The following is a 19356-nucleotide window of genomic DNA, read 5'->3' on the forward strand; positions in this document are numbered from 1 at the left end:
CTAATCTCTCCCAGGCAGAACGGCATTCTTACCTCAGTAACGGGCGGAGGTGCAGATGAAACGACCTTCCCTGTTTGGCTTTGCTTTGTTCCTGCATTAGTCAGCTTTCCATGGCTGTAACAAAATGCCCTATAAAACCAACTCATAAAGAAAACCCTTATTTGGGTTCAGCGCTTTAGAGTGTCCAATCCAATATTGGACAGTCCCACTGCTTTTGGGTCTTTAGAAGACTGGGGTGGTGGGACAGTGCATCATGGGAGGAGTAGGTTGGGGAATGAAGCTGCTCACCCTAGTCTGGATGAGAAAGGAAAGGCAAAGAGTTGGGATCTCAATATCCTCTTCAAAGTCACACCACCAATGACCTGAAGACCTCCCACTAAGCCCCACCTCTTAAAGGTTCCACTGTCTCTCAGTGTGCCACCAGATGGGGACTAAGCCTTTGGGTACATGAGTCTTTGGAAGCAGTTAGATCCAAATGCTAGCAGTCCTGCACCAACCAAACATTAAACACACTCTTAAGTTGTGAATTTGGTAATATGCAAAAGTATGCTGAAGTTTGCAGCATTAGAGATTCTTGTAACCTTACAGTTCATCGTAGATCAGTGGGGTTGACGTGTGTACCCATAAGATAAAACTGCAGAGGCCTCGGCATCCAGACAGTGGCAGACTGTGCTCAACTGAGAAAATAGGAAAACCTGTTGGGCACTTTCTTAGTTAGTGATGGGTGGGGGAAGGCTCCGCCCACTGTGGGTGGTGCCTCCCGTGGGCTGGTGGTCCTGGGTTGAATAAGACAGCAGGCGGAGCAAGTCATGAGGAGCAGCAAGTCATTTAGGCAGCACCCCTCCATGGCCTCTGCATCAGCTCCTGCCTCTAGGCTCCTGCCCTGCTTGAGTTCCTACCCTGACTGCCTTTGATGATGAATAGCGATATGGAAGTATAAGCAAAATTAACCCTTTCCTCACCAACTTGCGTTTGGTCATAATGATTAGTCACAGCAATAATGACCCTAAGTGACACATAGCTCAGTGGTAGAACCCTTAGTCAACATGAAGTTTCTGGGTTCCATCCATAGTAACACGCACAGTCAATGATTAAACAAAGAAAACACACCTGTATTTCTGTCTGAATTGCCAGCTAAACTATCTTTTCAGAGAACATCATTTTTATGTGAAAGAACAATGAACCAAAAACTGTTATTCAAACCTAGGAATTTAGCAGAAATTTTCTTGAAAATAAAATAACCTGTCATCTCATGGGAAACAACTGGTAGAGTTTGTGGTTAATTATAACATTAAATTAAAAAAAAAACAACTTGAATTTTAAAACTTGTGTCTGGCATCATGAGCTATCCTGGTTGTGTCCCAATGAAGATTTTTAGTGGTTACATTAACAAAGATGATTTTTCTGATGTTTTGTAAAAGATAGGTCAAGGATACATCTCACACAGTGACATGAAACCCAATTATCACGCTTACACAGCACAAAAAGGATTAGAACCTTTAATTGTTCTCATTTATTTTTCAATGATAGAGAAGGAAACAAAGGTCTTGTTTGTGCGAAGCACGTGCTGGACCACTGAGCTGCATCCTCAGCCTAGGATAACAATTGTTTGTCATCTGTTTTTGTTTTGTTTTGCCTTTTACTTTTCGCGACAGGGTTTCCCTGTTTAGCCCTGGCTGTCCTGGAACTCTCTCTCTCTCTCTCTCTGTAGACCAGGCCTCAAACTCATGGAGATTCACCTGTTTCTGCCTCTCCAGTGCTGAGATTAAAAGCACGTGCCACCACCACCCGGCTAAGATAACACATTTTAAGAGTGTCAGAAGACCAAAAGCTCTGAGTGTTACTTACTTAAATCCAACCATAATTCATCTGGGATGAAAGATGGGTCTGGCCTCCCCTGACGTCTGCAGCTGTCTGCAAGCAAAGAACACCTGCAAAGTTCCTGATGTAGACAGTGCTTAAAAGAAGAAACATGTAGTCATAAATATTTTAAAGAAAATATCAGGATATTTACTATTAGAGATCGGGCTAATACTAATTAAAACTGCTTTAAGATTTTATCTCAACCTCAATCAGAAAGGTAAACAAAGAAGCAAAACGTGCTGGTGAGGATGTGGAGGAGAAGGAACCCTTATTTGCTATTAGTGGGAGTATAACCTGGTCTAGTCACTGTGGAAGCCAGCATGGAGGTTTCTAGAAAACCTAAAATTAGAACTGCCATATGATCCAGCTGTTCCACTTCTGTGTCTGTACCCAAAGGACTCAGAATCAACAGCAATACGTGTTCTGTTACAACATTCACAAACACCAAGATGTGGAACAATCCTAGATGTCCGTCTACAGAGAAATCGCTAAAGAGAAGGTGCCACACACATACGCTAGAATTTCATTCAGCTGTAAGGAAAAGTGAAATCACGACATTGGCAGAGAAAAAGATGAACTAGATGAAACTGTTGATCCTTGTTAGGTGAAATAGGCTTTATCCAGGCAGATACCACACTTTTTTCATAGGTGGATCATGGACATAAAGACCCCAGAAATGAACCTTCAAACATGATCATATTTTTTTAATTTAAAATCTGTAGTAATATGGGGCGGCGGCGGGGCTGCATCCCCCAACACCCCAGCCGCCGGCTCGGCTCGCTTATGCCCCAAATAATTACACGGACACTGTATTCTTTTAAACACTGCTCTGGCCCATTTCTAATCATCTGTGTAGCGCCCCTAGGTGCGCTTACCGGGAAGATTCTAGCCTAAGTCCATCCTGGGTCGGAGCTTCATAGCGTGCATCTTCCCTGGAGCGGGCAGCATGGTGTCTCTCTGAAGGCGTCTGCTCTGGAGAGGAGAGCTGTCGAGTCTGACCTCACTTCCTCTTCCTCCCAGCGTTCTGTTCTGTCTACTCCTCCCACCTATCTTCTAACCAATGAAATGGGCCGAGGCAGTTCCTTTATTGCTTAGCCAATGAAATCAACAGATTGATATATGACACTCCCACATCAAAAATCTACACTCAAAAGGATGGAATTCGTCCTGATACCATGTACAAAATTAGCTCAAAATAGATCTAAGACCCGAAACTGTAAAACTCGTACAGAGAAGTCTTCATGGTACTGAATTGGCAAGGATTTCCTAGCTGTGACACCAAAGTCTGACACTTGCTGCATGACTTCCCCCAGAGCAGAATGATTCTATCCAAGTCTGTCTAGGTGAACCAATGGCTTCATGGCGGCTGTTTGCAAAAACACAGGCAACTCAAGGGCAGTCACACCACTGGGAAGTCCCCTGCACAACTTATAGACAGCTCTACTCCAAAGAGTCTCTTCCCAGCAATGGTTTGCTCCTTGTGTGGTCTCAGGGGAAAGAGGGGCCCTTGTGAGCCTTGTGTGCCTCTGTCCCTCCCCGACTAGGGTATGCTAACAGGCAGGATCTTCTGAGAGTTTCACAGCTTCCCTGACCGAAGATGGCAATGGTCATGTCCAACCCAGAGGAACAACCACACGGCAACAGCAAAAAGGAAAACAAATTAGCCGACAACATTTAACATTTAACACATCTGTGCACCAAAGCGCACAACCGAGGGAGTGAAAATGCAACTTCCAGAATGGGAGAAAACATTTGCGAGCCACAGATCTGATGAGGGATTAACATTCAAGATATATAAAGAGTTTCTACAACGTAAGCGTAGCAGCGAAAAAGACGACCTGAATTTTAAAGCAGGCAGAAGATTTGAACAGGCATCCCTTAAAAAAAAGAAAGAAAAAAAGACTACTGTCTCTAATAACTAGGGAAATATACATTGAAACTACAATGAAATTATTTCCTGTACCCAATTAGGACAGTTACTACCGAAAAATTTAGAAAATAGCAAGTGTTGGTAGGCTGCGGAGAAACCTTTGGGCATTGTTGGTGTGATTGCAGAATGCTGTAGCTGCGATGATAGACGGAATAATGGCATCTCGAAATAAAAAATTAAAAGCAGAAATTACCATACAGTTCATCAGTTCTGCTTCTGGACATACCTGTGAAAGAACTGAGAGCAGAACCTTGGAGAAATGCGTGCACACCTGTGCCCATCGCAACACTCTCCAGAACAGCCCGAGAGCAGAAGCCACGCAAGTGTCTGTCGGTGGATAGATGGAGAACTGAAGCATGCTGTAGCGTACAGTAGAGTATAATTTAGCTGCAGAGAAGAAAGACATTCTGACACACGCTACCATGACATCTGAACACATTCTCAGAGGGAAAAAGGTCACAAAATTCTGGGAATTCTACTGTGATGGGTGCCTAGAGGAGTCAAATTCATATTGACAGACAATAAAGGGATAATTTCTAGGGGCTGGAGAAAGAGTAAAAAGCTGGTATTTGAGTTTGTTTGTTTTGAAGACAGATCTCACATAGCCCAGGCTTAGCCTTGCTGTGTAGTGGAGGATGACTTTGAACTTCTGATCCTCCTGCCTGAACCCCCTACTTGCTCTCTGGAGGCCTTTGGGACTATGCTGGTGACCGATTGGCAGAGTCTCTCCTCCTTACAGAACTGCAAGGAAGTAAAGCTATAACTCGAGACTCCTTCATACTGCCCTAAGTCCCAGGCCCTAGCTTGTAAGCTGGGTTTACAGATTCCGGGCAATCAGGAGAACAATGTTTCCAGAAGCACTAGTCAGGTGAAGGAGCGCAGAGAAGAAGGACCAGATGGCTCCAGTGTGGTGTGACAGGAAGAGAGACAGGCAATCCCGCTAGAAGAAGAAACCCAGACAGTAAACAAACAAAGCAGGGTGGACCAAGACCAAATAATGTGGACGGCTCAGCGGTCATGGAACACTCTAGAGCTGACAGGTTCTTCTCTCTTTATGTCCAGAGACCAAAACTTTCCACTAAGGACATAGTCCTCCCAAGACAAAGTCATAAGGCCAAGACTATAGGGCCCATGACCCACACACTGGCGTAACCTCAAGAAGGAGCCTCTTTCTTGGAAGGTTATAACCAGGCCTTAAGGGGAGGTCACTCCAGATCCCCAAACTACAGCAACATCAGAGGCACTCAGGACCACAAAATCTACCAACTCTGTCCACAAGGCTGTCTGATGGAGGAAGGTCAATGGCTAATAAAGGAACTGCCTTGGCCCATTTTATTGGTTAGGACATAGGTAGGTGGAGTAAACAGAACAGAACGCTGGGAGGAAGAGGAAGTGAGGTCAGACTCGACAGCTCTCCTTTCCGGAGCAGATGCCTCAGAAAGACGCCATGCTCCCCGCTCCAGGGAAGATGCACGCTATGAAGCTCCGACCCAGGATGGACTTAGGCTAGAATCTTCCCCGTAAGACCGGTGCTATACAGATGATAAGAAATGGGCTAGTCCAGGTGCGAGAGTTAGCCTAGAAGAGGCTAGGTAGAAATGAGCCAAGCAGTGTTTAAATGAATACAGTTTGTGTGTTGTTATTTCGGGGCAAAAGCTAGCAGAGCAGGCGGCTGGGGTGTTGGGGACGCAGCCCCGCCGCCTTATTACTACAGCTGTCAACCCCATGTGTACCTCACACGGGACTACAGAGTCTCCTTGACTCTCTACACTGCCATTTCCAGTCTTTGCTCACTGTGGCACCTCCAAGCTGAGTGTAACAAATGCATGAATGGACAGGGAAGGGGGGCATCCACTGTTTGTAAGCAAGCAAGCACTCCACTGATTTTAATCCAGGGAAGTTTTCCCCTCCAAGCATGCAAACCCAAAAGTGGGGCCTGGGCACTAGAGACACTAACATTTCTCACCAAGAATTGTGGCCCCTGGGGCTGGAGAGATGGCTCAACAAGTTAAGAGCAGTTGCTGTTCTTGCAAAGGATCCAGATTTGATTCCCAGCATCCTCATTGCAGCTCTTGCCCCACCCACTGTAACAGTCTCAGAGGATCTCATGTCTTCTTCTGATCTCTCAAACGTGCGTGTGGTACACATGCAGGCAGAACACACACACACACACATAAAATAAACGTATCTTTATGAAAAGAAGTTTTTAAAAAAAAATCACTGCCTTGTCAGTCAAAGGTTCTCATGTAGTACAGTAAGGGTCAACAGAGGTGGTTGAAGATCTGAGGAAATAAAATATTTAGGAAAAGAAATACAGGTTGAGAATGTAGGGTGCATTTGCCTGGTATAACCAAGTCTCTGAATTCAATTCCCAGTAAAACACACACACACACACTCCAAAAAGATCTAAATGATAATCCATTAGCAAATGAGTCAATAAAAAAACTGTGGTAACATATTTAATGAAATAGTAACCCATCTTAAGGATGAAGGAGAGTGCCACGTGCTGCAATATGGGTGGATCTTAGAGATGCTCTCTCTCTCTCTCTCTCTCTCTCTCTCTCTCTCTCTCTCTCTCTCTGTCTCACACACACACACACACACACACAATAGTACACAGTTTCACAACACAAGCCATGTAGATCTGTCAAATTCATAGATAGAAAGTAGACCGACGGTGACTAGGGCCTATAGGAATGGAGAGTTGCTCCTTAATGAATACAAAGTTTCAATTTTAGAAGTTAAAAAAAAATCTCTAGAGATGGATGAAAGGGTTGTTTGCACAGTAATGTTCATGTGCTTATTGCACCAAGGTGTAAATATGAAAGGGTTGAAATGTCACGTTATATGATATGTTTATCTTACCAGGACTTTAAAAATACATTTTTTTAAGAAATATACTTGATGAAGATGAATAAGGCCTGTGTGCTGCCCACTTCCTGTTTACTCTGTGGGTGAAGGAACCACCTTCATGTCCCCCCCGAGGAACACGAGACAGTCACACCTAACACCCAACACTGGAGAGACCGTGATGACAAAACAAAACTTTTGTGGCTGCGTGGTCCCACAGCTCAGTGGGGGAGGAATAACACCAAACCTCACTCAGGCATCCAGGTGTCAAGCCTGAGAGCAAAGAAAAACAGCCAAGTTATGGGCAACAGCTACTACTTTGTAGTAACATGAGGGTGACGTGGCCTACTGAGTAGATGTCATCAGTTTGCTTGAATAGTGCTGTAGTCTGGCCAAAAACTGATGCCTGATAGGTTGAGGATCCAGTAGATTGTAGCCAACAGGAAGCTGGCCATGGGGAGGCTTTTTTTAAATTTTGGAGCATCTACTTGGCAAGAGTAAAGGAGTTAATGGTTAGGGCTTTGGGGGCCTCGTGAAGCTCAAAGATGTCAAGGTAAATCAGAGGTTGAAATTTAAGGCTCCACAGTACAACTGAAACTCTGTAAACTATAAAACACTGCTAAGACAAATGAAAGAAACCCTAAAAAATGGGGAGATGCACCGTATTCATGGACGGGGGTACTTGGCTTTGCTAAAATAGGGAGATGCACCGTATTCATGGACGGGGATACTTGGCTTTGCTAGAATGCCAATTTACCAAATGTTTTCCGCTCAATCACCATAAAACCAAAGACATTTTTTTGAAACTGTTAATACGATTTTCAAATTTATATAGACAATTGACCTTAAGTAACCCAAACACTTTTTAAATGGAGGTGCTTGGAGTTGAAAAGTTAGCATAGTGGTGGAGTGCACCTGTGTGCCTGGCATGGTCAAGGCCCTTGGGTCAATCCCTAGCATGTGAGAAAGGAGAGAGAGAGAGAGAGAGAGAGAGAGAGAGAGAGAGAGAGAGAGAGAGAATGAATATCTCATGGTCTTTGACCAGATGGTGGGGAGGCATGGCAGGTGGCTGGTCACATTGTGTCTGCAATCTGAAGCAGGGGGAGAAGAGTGTTAACATGCCACTCACTTTCTTCTTTTGATCTAGTCTAGGGCTCCAGCTCACAGAATGGTGTCCTCCTCACTCAGGGAGGGTCTTCTCTTTTCACTTATACTCTAGGTGAGTCCGTTTCCCATTGACCCTCAGCTTTGCTCTTGTGAGGAACACACAGCTTCATGGTTTTGTCCGTGCCTAACCCCAAGCCCACCCAGTTCCAGCCTCAGGTTGCAGCCATCTTCCTGCCCATCATTCAAGCAACATCTCTGTCTGCCATCCCCAGATGGAGACAGTGGCTGGCTGATGGCACCTAGGTTCCCCTATCTGCCCTGGGAATCCCGACAAGTCGCTACTCCTGATCACCACACACTTTACAGCATTTCTACAAAGCCCAAACTCACTCGTTTCCGTCAAGTGGGCAGGAGAGGAGAAAGGAACACGTGCACATGTCTACACACCTGTGAGAAAGTCATTGCTCCCCTCGCTCCGCGCGGTGGGGAGGCGTGATACACACATGGAACCATATTGTCGGGTACCAAATCTCAGCTCTGCCACTTTATGAACTGTGTGATCTTGGGCAAAGTATTTGACTGCTCTATTTCCTTTAAAAAGAAAAACAGGAATAAAATGTGATATTTACCAATCATGAAGTTGCTATGGCTACTGAATGAGTTTCTAAACATAAAGTGTTCAGCACGACCCCTAGCACACAGTGCTCAATACACATGAGTAATCATGATTCACCGCGAGCATTGCCCTGTGCCAGACACGGGGGACACAAAACGGACAAATCTGTTCACTTGCTATTTATTGGGAGGTTTACATTTGTATTACACGGAGGTCGCATTTGAATGGGATCCAGGCTATGCGTGCCTGCTGCCATGAAGTTCACTGTCAAGGAAGATGAGAGGCGGATGCTGTAGATACCAGTGGCAAACTGCGGTCTAGGGAAGGAAAGAGGTTGCCGGGACAGAGCAGGGTAAAAGTAGACAAGGGGAGGTCATAGGCGGCTGCTGTTATTGACAGTTCAATGAAGCGGTGACTGCACACGGCCACATTAAAGCAAGTGTCATGGGAGATTCCTGAGGGGAAGGGTGAAGACGGGAAAGCTGAGGAGAAGGAGAGTTTGGGTACTGATACACTGAAAAGCCACACGGCCTCATAGTATAATTTCCAGTAAGGGATACGGCAGTTCCCTTTCAGTGAGAAAGAAAGCGGGGCTGGAGGGCCAGTCACCGATAAAGGATCCTGCTTGCTCCTTAACAGCTCCCATCAGCCCTCACTCAAACACAGCTCGCTGCTTCTCGCTGCCCCCTGTCCTGAACAGGAAAACGGAACAACCTGAGCTGTACCCGGCAACCCCCTTGAAGCCCTTCACCTGCACATGGGTCACAGGACTTATCTTGACTCGGCATCACCCCAACCCCAAGGTGTCACCACGTGCAACCTTTTGCTCATCAAAAGTTTCTTTTCACTCTCTGTGCAAAGGAGGCCCTGCCCTCCCCCCCCCAAGCCATTCCATCCCCCACAACCCCTGGGGTGACACCCAAACCAGTAGCCACAGGTAAACGTGTCTCTCCCTGGGATGCAGAATTAAATACACAATCCCAGAGGTGTGACCTGGGTCCAGAATGGAAGGGACCTAGGTGCCAAGGATGACCAATCCTCCAAGAATCCCCACCTGGATGCTCCTCCCTGGAGACACCCTTCCCTAGAATAGGCCAAACACCCATCTAAACAGCGCATCCACAGAATCCCACTGTCCCCAGGCTTTCCTCCTCGGCCCTTGCTATTTTTATCCGGGAAGCGAGAAGGGGGTTGCCAGGCAGGGCCACGCCGCTGTTTATGTCTGAAATTTGAAAAGATGCACAGTGTACTTGGGAGGAGGCGTTGCTGGGAGAGGAATTTCAGAGAGGCATTTCAAACCTGGCGGGGTGAATAGGTGCCTTGTGTTCAGGTTTATGACTCCGAAAGGCTACTCGAGCCATGGCGTGAAGAGGGGCCGCGGACGGGTGCAAATGTCTATGAGTGAGATTTGGGTGGATGCAGACTCAACTCACTCGGTTGAGAGGACGAACTGATGTCACACCAGGGGTGCTTTGGGAGGAAGTCCTTGCGCTGCGCCATGGACATTTCTCTTTATGTCGCCCACTTTACATTGGAGTATTCTTTTCATTTCTTACCTCACCGGGCCCCACACAGTTCTTAACAGGCTCCACTTTGGCTCCTTCCAATCAGCGAGCTGTTCAGTACCGATTCCCTCAGGTACACACCTTTTGTTGGTGGTTCTCTCAGTCACTCTATCAAGTCTCTGCTTCTTAATTGCATTTGTAAGGGTCCTTTTCATAGTCCTATAATCTTAGTAACAGGCACAAAACTTCGGTTCTGCCTGGGGACTTTATTCCACAAGTGCTACGGTCAAGGCTGTCTGTCGCTTGGGACGGCTTCAACCTCACCACGTAGTCAATGCTGGCCTTGAACTCTTGATCACTGCCTTTATAATTCCAATACTGGGATAACAGGAGTGTGCCACCAGCCCCCGTTGGTGTTCTTTGTTCAATCATGGGAATCAGTTGTCAGTGGGAAGTGTTGTCAGTGATATCAAACACAGCCCGGCTGAGTGGATAGCGCATTTGCTTTCTTCTTTTGTCTTCATCCTGAGCTTAGACTGGCCGTGGCGTGGCCCTGTAGGTCCTAGGTCGGCCTGCACGTGGCTCTTCCTAGAAAGGGAGGTTCTCAGAAGGGTTGGGATGAGTGCCGAGAGGGACTTCTACCTTGATGTGACATTTAAGGTGTATCACATCCCAAGGATCACAGTTCTAGCACGGCTCCTTGGGTCGGGGGAGGGGTAGATGTCAGAAATCTTTTGTTCTATCAGCGCCTACTGTTGCAAACCTCAGTGGCTCAGAAAATACCTCAGCAACAGAAGAAGGTTGTCATGTGATAGGACACGACCCCAATTCTAGCACAGGTTTGGTCCTTGACAGCATTTGTACTTCCTTTGCCCCTACAACCTCTTCATTGATGGGCACTGTGCTGGTTGGTTTTATGTTGAGTTGAAGCCAGCTAAAGTCTTCAGAGAGGAGGAAGCCTCAGTTGAGAAAATAGACGAGCCTGTAGGGCATTTTCTTAATTAGCAATTGGTGGGGGAGGACCCAGCCCATTGTGGGTGGAGCCATCCATGGACTGGTGGTCCTGGGTTCCATAGAAAGTGAGCAAGCCAGTAAGCAGCACCCCTCCGTGCCCTCTGCATCGGCTCCTGCTTCCAGGTTCCTGTCTGTTTGAATTCCTCCTGTCCTGACGTCCTTCGGTGATGAACAATGATGTGGAAGTATGAGCCAAATAAACCCTTTCCTCCCCAAGTTGCTCTTGGTCAGCAATAGTAACTCTAAGACACACCAGTATCACTTTCCTTGAGTAGGGGAGGGTCTGCGAGATTGGTTCTTTTTAAGATTCATATTCTCCCCTGCCTTCTTTCCCTCTCTCCCTCTCTCCATCCTTACATTCTGTTCAACCATTTCTCTTTTTCTCTGTATTTCTGCCTCTTCCATGTTCTCTATTATTGTGTTTGATCAGAAACTGGGGTTCAGAAACTCAAAGCTACTTCCACTCCTATCTCTTCCTGTCCATCCTCCACACCATCTCCAGAGTGAAACATGGATGCAGGTTGCTCATCCTTCAGTGGGATGACGACATATTTAAATTTTTTGATTAGCCATCATCCGATCTTATCTAAAGTCCCAGTCTTTGGCTTCTTAGAGAAAGAGAGCCCAGGTAGCTTCTAGTTCTACAGAAACCATGTGATGTGATCATAGTGATCCTAAGGTCCTGAATGGTGGCTTTTAGTGGGGGGGGGGCATTTGTGTGGGAGACCTCACTCTTCTGTTTGTTCCCAGTCTTAGTGAGAGGACCATGGAGATCTCCACACATGGGGCACACAGCATCTACCACAGTAGTGAGAAAGGAAAGGAGGGGGCACAGTGCCTAACTTGCTCCTGGGTGTATAGTATGTACTCAGTGGGTAGCTCCTACTAGCCTCAGCTGGGTTTGGTGGCAAATTCCTGTCACCTCAGCAATCAGGAAGCTCAATCGGGAGGATTCTGAGTTCAAAGCTAGCCTGGGCTACATAGTGAGACCCTGTTCAAAAGAGAGAGGTGGAGAGGCAGGCAGGCAGGCTAATGCTAACAAGTCAATAAACTAAGGATAAAAGATAATCCCATCTAACTCTGCCGTTTTCCTTTGCACATTCTACATTTTCTCCTCTGAAAGGAATAATCCAAATGCAGCAGTAGCAACAGCTGAAATGGCGAGAAACCGTTAGATGAAATAAGTGCCAGGTTTCATAAGGACAAGGGAGCTTCGCGGATCTGCAGTTAGTGGGTCGTCTTATTTGTTATTCACTTTTACCTGGGCTGTTTGTTACTGCTATTGCTGTTGTTAGACAGGCTTTCAGGCAGCTTACATGCCTGATCCCCCCCTCCCCTGCTGCCGCCTCTCAAATGCTGAGATTACAGGCCTAAGAGAATCTGACAACTGGGATACAGGAAACCATAGCGCAGAACCAGCTCAGGTCTAGAGTGTAGTAGGCAGTCCCCTAGGTTGCAGGGCAGAGGACAGAAGGGATCAGGCTCCCAAGAGCCACAGGGGCTGCCTATGAAGTGGGCAACTCGGGACTTCAGAACCTCAGTCGTCCTGCCCCAGATCGCTTAGAAGATGGTGATAATAACGATGATGATGGTGAAGGTGATGATGAAGATGACGAAGATGACAGGGTGGTGGTGATGGCAATGCTACATAAACCAAGACAGCCTTGCCCCACCCGCTCCTCTCTGCACATGGATGCTCAGTAGCAAAGACATGGGGGAGGCATGAGTAAAACACTTGCCGTGATTTCCATTTATAAACAGCAGGGTTTTGCTGAAATACCAACCTACTCTGAATTCAGGGAGAAACTGCAAACTAGAGCTTCCAAAAACCCATTTCCCTAAACATACTCTTCTAGGTCTGTGTCTTAAGTGACGCCGAGTTTTCCTGTTCCCGTGGGTCCTCATTGCACACAGACATGTGGGGACTTGGAAGTGTTTCATTAAGTTACCCCGTGTTCCTTATTCTTAGAACATTTTCCTCTTCAGCTGTCACTTGCACGGTGTTAAAGTAATAAAATGACACTTTCCAAACATGCCGACGGGGACCAGGAGGCTCCACTTCCTGACCCAATTCTGGCCTGAGGAGGGTTTTCTGTATTCTTCTATAGCCCTTTGCCTCTGGAAAAGATGGCAACCCCCACCACTGATTACAACCGATGTTGTCATTACTGTGCTCTTATTGTTAGCTTCTTTTACAAATACAGAAAACACACACACACCAAAGGCAAAGCACTTACTGAAAGCAGTGTATAAGGGTCTGGGAAAAGGAGAAGATTGATCACGCTGCACCCAACACCAATCCCTTCTCCAGGTCCAGGGGTCAAGAGTCCACATCTTACTTTAATTCTCAAAAATCTCTGGGGCGCCTTCATTTACAGGTTGAAAACAAAGGCCGGGGGCGGGGGCGGTGTAAGAAACTTGCCCAAAGTTTCTAAACAAAACTGAAATTTGTATCCCAGGCTGTCAGACATGAAAGGAATTGCCCTGGTCCTTAACTGTTTTCTAGCTGAAGAGAAACAGGACACCTGTTTCTTGTGGCCTATGTGAAAAGTTTCATTTCATTTGGTTTTGTTTTATTTTATTTGTATATGAGCATGGTATGTTTGGGTGGTTGTGCATGGAGGTAGGGGTGTGTGTGTGTGTGTGTGTGTGTGTGTGTGTGTGTGCAGGTCCCATCTAGCCTCTACATCACCCACAGTGCATGTCAGCCACCAAGTCCTGGGCACACTCAGTAGCTGTAATAGGAGCCCCCCTATGGAGAAGAACCAAGCTGACAATCATGCGAGCCAGCCACCTTAGCTGTGGGTCCTCGAGCCTCTAGAAAGCTATCCGCTCACTGCAGCTGCACTGACATCCAAGTGTAACCTCATGAGACGTCCCAAGCCAGAGATGCCCAGCTGAGTGGCTCCCAAATCCCTGACTGTAGAAACCGCAGGCAGTGGTAAATGATCACTGCTGTTTTAAAGCCACTAAATACGGGGGAGGTTTGTTACACCACCATGACAACTAGAATATGGAGCTGTGCCATCCTGGGACATCCTGGACTGCCTCGAGGGTCCTGCTCTAGGCTTTGGCCCTAGGCTCTATCCTCGTTAGAGCTGAACACTGGGTGTAGTATGTTGGCGAGCTTCATAGATGGTCTGCTACTGAGAACAGTAGCAATCCCAGAGCACCAAGATTCCGTGGAGAGGTGAGCTGAATGTATGAGAGGGTAATCATAAGCCACAGCAAAGATGAAGTCCCACCCATTCATCAGACAAGGACAAGACACAGGAGAGACAGGATCACAGCGGTCCAGGTGAAAAAGTCACAGGCTCAGCCTTGATAAGACTATCAGAAAGATGCAAAACTGTAAGTTGCATAACTAAATGCACAGGACTCAGACAAAGGTGGTGCACACACACTCCCACGTTGGACATATCAACAGGGCTGAATTCCATTTTAAATCGCTCTTTCACGGGCAATGGAAGTAGTCTACCTTCATAATGATTTCTATAAACAGCTCAAGATCTGTTGGTTGAAACAAATGAGAAAGGGTAGAAAGAAGCAAGGATGCCCAGACCAAAATAAGGAGATGCTGATGGAGAAAGCAACACACTGGTTTAAAGAGGGAGAGGCCTGCCATGTACAAGAGGTTCAAGGGGCACAGGCAGAGGGTGGAAACGGACCCACTTGAGTCACTGCAGATTCCACACTGAGACAAGAGCACAGGCTGCTACCTAAGCCGAGAACTTCCTAAGAGCCAGAAGCCATGAGAAAATGGGGCATGGCCTCTGAACATCAGACCACGGGCAAATCTGAGCAAAGTGTGCTGCCCAGCCTGCAGGAGTGTCATGGAAGCAGCTCGCATGCTATCTGTCCGAAGAAGTGTCTCCTGAGTTCAGTCATAGCCCTTTGCTGCTCTGAGCAGCTCCGTCGATGGTTCCATGAGTGATGTCATGTGACACCCCTGCTTGAGCTAGAGTGTGAAATACCTGGGGACTCTTGGGGCCTGAGAGTCTGTGTCTCTCACAAGCTCCAGCTGCCATGAGAGTCTGTGGACCACACATGGTGGACAGAAGTCAGAACTTAACCAGTGGCCGTTGCTGGCATCAGGTGGCTTCTCAGAGACACTGAGTGACTGCAAAGTAGTTTAGAAAGTTACAAAGTATTCTAGCCAAGAACAGGTGAACAGAATCAGAATGGGACTCCTGTGTTAGGTGGGACAAGTGTCTAGGAGCCACTCAGGGCTGTCTGAAGTTGTAACCTTTGATTCTCAGAATCCAGTCTTCAAAGTATCTGACTGAACATCATCGTGAGCTGTCTGCATCCTCTGGAAGGCAGGGTGCTGTTATATCAAACTGCCTCCATGGCCCATTCACTGCCTGGGTGGTCGTTAGAGTCTCAGTATCTTAGTGTGCACCTGGGAGCCCATGCTACCATAAAGCATCAGACATATAAAAAAAATGGCTGCTGTCTTCTCATTAAAACTAATAGATGATCAGTAAACACGTGCTTCCGTCATTACAGAGATGAATTATCTAGTGACTATTTACCCATGGTTGGAGTCACTCTTCATCGGGACACCCCACAATGTATATCAAATATGATCCCACTTTGCAGACAAGGCCAGTCTGTTGTCAACCAGAATGTGATGTGAGAAATGCATTGGAACTTAAGAGGCTGGTATTTCCTCATAAAGAAAAATTTTTAGTTAATTAGTTTATTTATTTTCTGATTGTTTTTGTTTTTCAGGACAGGGTTTCTCTGTATAGCAGTACTGGCTGTCTGATCTCACAGAGATCCTCCTGCCTCTGCCTCCCAAGACCTGGAATCAATGGGATGCACCACCACCCCTGTCTTTAAAGGAACTAGTTGAATTTTTATGCTTCTAGAAAGTGCTTTGCTCCTGGCCCAGCAACTTATAAGGTTTTCCATTCCTCTAACAAAGGAAGACACTCTGAGCAGTTTTGATGACTACAATGTGACTGTCCCTTTGGTTCTCTGAAACTTGCTGACTGTGACCCAGAGCAGGCAATGCACAGGGCAGAGAAGAAGACAGGACAAGGATGGCCAGGCAACACCTGAGACATGCTCAGCTCTCAGACCCTGGGTTGAGCAGCCCAGCCGAGCCTGAGCTTCCCCCCTCTACACAGGGAAGAAATATTGAGAAAACGTCCTGGGCCAGGGCCAGAACCGGATACAGTTAGCCCATGAGATGCCCACACAATTCCTGCATAGTCAGTCTGAGGAAACTGAGGCACATCGCTTCTGACCCTTCCGTCAAGGAAACACTCGGGTAGATCTCTCCCACTGTGTCGTCTGCATAGGGCCCACTTCTTGTCTAGGGAGAGAAGTGGGAGCTGCCCACCGCACTGCCAGAGGCCGCTGTTTTCCTGAGAAGGACACTAGCTTCCTCTCAAGGCCATCAGCAATCCCCAACCCCCAAAAGTGCTGCAGCCTGACCAGCTGCTCCTGTGGCACAGAGGAGTGACCTTGGTTTGAAATTAGCCCCCAGCTTGATGGGCAACTCCACCACTTTCTGAGCTCAAAGGGATGTGCGCCACTGGGAGGTAAGGGGAGGGGTTGTAGTGTTTAACTTATTGGACGGTTTAGAAAAATTAATATTACTGTATGTTGCAACTACAGCTAGCTCATATGGGTATCCAAAAACTTAAGTTTTTTAATTTTTTCCCAGGAAACAAATTTATTAAAGAGTGCCGTAGAGGCGGTAGCAAATTCCTGCTTGAGATGTCCTTGGCCTATCCTGAGTTTTGAAGACCCCTAACCTTGTGCCTCTGTGGCTGCCTCATCTCCTCTCTCCACTCTCCCCTGTAGTTTCGGGGTCTCCCACCCCCAAAACTTTCCAGCAATGCTCCCTGAAGGTTCTTCCAAAATCTTAGCCCCAGAGTAGGGGGTCCTCCCGCGTGACCCGGTCCCTCTGAGTCTCAACAGCAAATCTCCACTAGATGCCCAGGGAACCCTCGGCCCGCCACCCTGGTTACGCGAACCGGGTGCTCTCGGCACTCTGTGGGCGCAGCCCTCCGGGGCCGCCTGGACTGCGGAGCTGCCGACCGCAATGCAGACGCGGGGCCCTCCAGCGCTGCCCGCGCGGCTTTCCTCCGCTGGCCCCGGAGCTGCGGGGTTCGTGCTCCTCTCGTGCCCTGAGCTCCGGGCGGCTTCCCCAGCTGAGCGCGGTCTCCAGCTCGGGTCCTGCAAGCTCAGGACGCCTCTGTCTTCCCCTCCCCCTGCAGACCGGCCCCGGGGGTGGGGTTTCCCTGTGAGCTCGCCCCCTCCCACCTCCACCCCTCATGTGTGCCCACCCCTCCCCCGCCCGGCCCTTATGTATGTGTCACGGCTCGCCTTTCCCGCCCACCTACCTCCCCGCGGTGCCAGAGGGGGCTCTCTGAGCTGAGGACGCGCGCGTAGCACCGCTCAAGGTCCCTCACTCTCTCTCCGCACCCTTACCGGCTGACATCTGACGCAGGTGCCAAGGGGGCTCCGGGCACCTTTCTGTGTCCCTTCCCTCTATCAACCCTGCTCCGCAACCCAGCCAGCTAGCTGCCACTGCGGCCACCGCCCGAGGGGACCTGCGGACAAGACGCCGGCGGGAGGAGGGGTGCGCAAGGCACCCTCCGCGCAGAGCATCCCCGCTGCAGCGCAGCAAGACCCGGGGCTCACAGCCCCCAGGAATCCCTAGCTGCCTCGCCAGCGTTACGGGACTGAAGTTCTTGGAGGAGCAAGTTCAACTCTTCAAGGTAAAGAAAGGTCTCCTTCTCTCCAGAGGAGCTCTGTCTCGGGGCATCTGGGAATGCTGCTAAGGCCACGCGACTGTGTGCTGGGGGTGGTGTGGCTCCGTATCCCCACTGGGCATGTGTATTGGGGCTCAGGACCTCAGCTGCAAGGGCACCGAAGTTGAGCAAACTCAACTGCTGCCCTGACTCAGAGTGAAAGGGAACACGTGGAGGGGTTCTCTCTCCTAGTACACGGGATTAAGAAAGACGAGAGCTTTTACAAGTTTAAGGGTTGGGGGCGCTAAACTGAAGTGCAAACGGAGAGGCAATTTTAAAGCCAAGAAAATGTGGGTTCAAATCCACACCCCTCTCCCCCGTTCCTCTTGGCGCTCCATGAGGTTTTGGCTTCCATTGGGAAAGCCAAGTGACCAGAGAATCGACAAAATTATGTGAATAGCAGGTCAGACAGGCAGCAGAGTTCAGAGAACTAGCGGGTCCTCTTGATTTGCTGCAGATTTGCTCCAGGGGTCTCGGGGCACCCAAGCCGTGGGGAAAGAGCTGGAAAGAGGTTGACAGAACATGGGACAGGGCTACTGAGCTGCTCCAGGGCAGACCAGAGCCAAGCTCAGAGATGAACGTCGTCTACCAAGATGGCATTTGTCAAGCTGGAAAGATGAGAGGAGACGGGACTCACGACTGGCCCAGGGCAGCTTTTTCGTTTCTGGGCTTTTCTGCAACCCTTCCAACTCCCGGGCTGGGTGGGAGGGTGGCAGCGTGTCAGTTTTAGCTGTGGGCGTGGAGGCTTGTCTCCTTTAGAAGGAAGTATCCAGCTTAAACTTTTCGGATATGCCGCTCCCCGCAGTTGGGAGCTGGACCCTGAAGGAGGTATCCACTCGAGTTTCACTAGCAAGCTTTTCAGGTTCCAGGTGGCCTGGCGGGTGTGTGGATTCCCGTTCTGTGGGGTGCCAGGGAGAAGCAACGGGAGAAAGAACCTATGTGCGATGTCTTAGCATGATGCCTTTGCCTCTGGATGTTGCAGTAGGTTGTCGTAGGCAGCACTAAACCCTGAAAAACACCCATCTCATCTCCTCTGGGCACCTAGAACAGTGAGGTGACTTTCTACCGGACATTGGTTTGGGGACAAAGGCAGGATTAGGTCCAGATTTTTTTGAGGCTGAAATCAGTTTCTCAGCCTGATTGAAGGAACCAGAAATCTCAACTCTTTCTTACTTCTGGGTTACTATGATGAGGATTATCAAGTTGCTTATATCGGCTGGGCAAGACTAGGTAGGGGACTCTGAAGATAAGAATGTTAGCCAGCCATTCACCACCCTAAAGGAGATTCTACTCACCTAAAGAAAATGTTGCAGAACCTTCATCCCCATTTCAAACATTTTGGATGAAGGAATTATCAAGGGGGGGGGGGGGGAATCTCTCTTAGATATACTGGAATCCCTGAAGTTGTGTTGCATTTAAATATAATTTAAATGTCATTATGTGGCGTTTCTAATGGCAGACCGGGTTTGTTCATTCATTGCACCTTTCTCCAGAGTACCACTCAGAAGCCAGGCTCTGGGCTGTGGTGGCTCAGCAGGCACCCACTAAACAGCTGAGGTGACCCAAGCAAAGGACCAGTACACACCCAGCACCCAGCAAATACTTGGAGAGTGTTTACTGTTATTGTTCATTTTAATATTAAGTAATTTTGCTTTTCCTAAAATGTTTCCGTGAAGACCATACTTAGTAATCTTCATACTG

General features: G+C 48.1%; 1 long non-coding RNA gene across 1 annotated transcript in view; it reads right to left on the bottom strand.

The window, feature by feature from the left end:
- LOC142837586 (uncharacterized) overlaps positions 1-17386 on the bottom strand; it is a 45520-nt gene extending 28134 nt beyond the window's left edge. The window contains exons 1-2 of the long non-coding RNA XR_012908294.1: positions 17333-17386; positions 1849-1914 (exon numbers count right to left, since the gene is read on the bottom strand). This is a non-coding gene — a long non-coding RNA (uncharacterized LOC142837586). The remainder of the gene's footprint in view (positions 1-1848; positions 1915-17332) is intronic.
- Positions 17387-19356: the final 1970 nt, after the last annotated feature.

This window comes from Microtus pennsylvanicus, chromosome 18, assembly GCF_037038515.1.
Source record: "Microtus pennsylvanicus isolate mMicPen1 chromosome 18, mMicPen1.hap1, whole genome shotgun sequence".
Taxonomy (NCBI): domain Eukaryota; kingdom Metazoa; phylum Chordata; class Mammalia; order Rodentia; family Cricetidae; genus Microtus; species Microtus pennsylvanicus.